Source organism: Penaeus monodon, chromosome 22, assembly GCF_015228065.2.
Source record: "Penaeus monodon isolate SGIC_2016 chromosome 22, NSTDA_Pmon_1, whole genome shotgun sequence".
NCBI classification, from domain to species: Eukaryota; Metazoa; Arthropoda; class Malacostraca; order Decapoda; family Penaeidae; genus Penaeus; species Penaeus monodon.
This window is the reverse complement of record NC_051407.1, coordinates 42,942,605-42,943,553: the sequence shown is the minus strand read 5'-3', so window position 1 is coordinate 42,943,553 and position 949 is coordinate 42,942,605. Positions and strand designations below refer to the sequence as shown.

The 949-nt window shown below is 36.1% G+C and overlaps 1 long non-coding RNA gene across 1 annotated transcript in view; it reads left to right on the top strand.

The window, feature by feature from the left end:
• Positions 1 to 571: 571 nt before the first annotated feature.
• Positions 572 to 949, top strand: part of LOC119587183 — an 846-nt gene continuing 468 nt past the window's right edge. The window contains exon 1 of the long non-coding RNA XR_005229994.1: positions 572 to 685. This is a non-coding gene — a long non-coding RNA (uncharacterized LOC119587183). The remainder of the gene's footprint in view (positions 686 to 949) is intronic.

The window sequence follows — 949 nt, the reverse complement described above, 5'->3', positions numbered from 1 at the left end:
GCTACTGAAATCTGGCATCCCGTTCCCTGTCGGTTAAGGATGTATTCTAACCATAAACCCTGGCGTTTTCGCAGAAGTCAATTTTACAAATGTGTTTAACATATACCTCATGTCATATAATTCATTGCTACGGCTAAAGGAGATCAAGTGACTTCTCTTTATTTTATTTTGAAATGTTCCCAGAATATCCTTTTCTGGTGAATTTCAGGTTGGACAACATGAAATTCATATTAAAAGAATTATGAATGAGTATCTGTTTTCTTAAAACAAATTTTCTTGGGGGCTGGAAGATAGTTGTCATTTGAGGTGAAAGTGAAAGTGAAAAACATGGTGGCATGGGTGTTTTACTTCAGGTTGGCCCTGCAATAAAATAAACATGGAATTGGGACACATCCAGTAGAAAGTGAGACAGCCAAAGAATAATGGTAATATTGAGGTCATTATACAAATTATACAAATAATAAATGCCTCAAATTCTTGACGTTTTTCTCTAGGAAAAGGAATAAAGGCACATATTTATATCTTTATATATGTATACATTTGTGTGTAACTGACTACTTACTATCTTTACAGAGAACTGGCTGGAAGTTCTGAAGTTCCTCCTTTGAGGTATGTGATAACAAACCCTGAGGACACCGTCATCCACGCGACTGACCTCGTGTTCGTCCTGTGCCGCAAACCGAAGGTAAAAAGTCTGGGATCTTCTCACAGTTCAAATGTAATACTGATAAGTAAGGGCAAGTATCAGCATAGGCATGACGATAGTTATTTATAGGGTATTAATATCATCAGTCATATTTGTTATTTTTCTGTCGTCATTGTTGATGTTACGTTTATCTGGAATAGCTTTGGTCTTCTGGTCTTTTAATTAACTGTCATGACAATAATGATATTCTGTTGATGTCTCGATAACCGTCGTCACATAATCAACAGCTTCTTTAATGCAGTC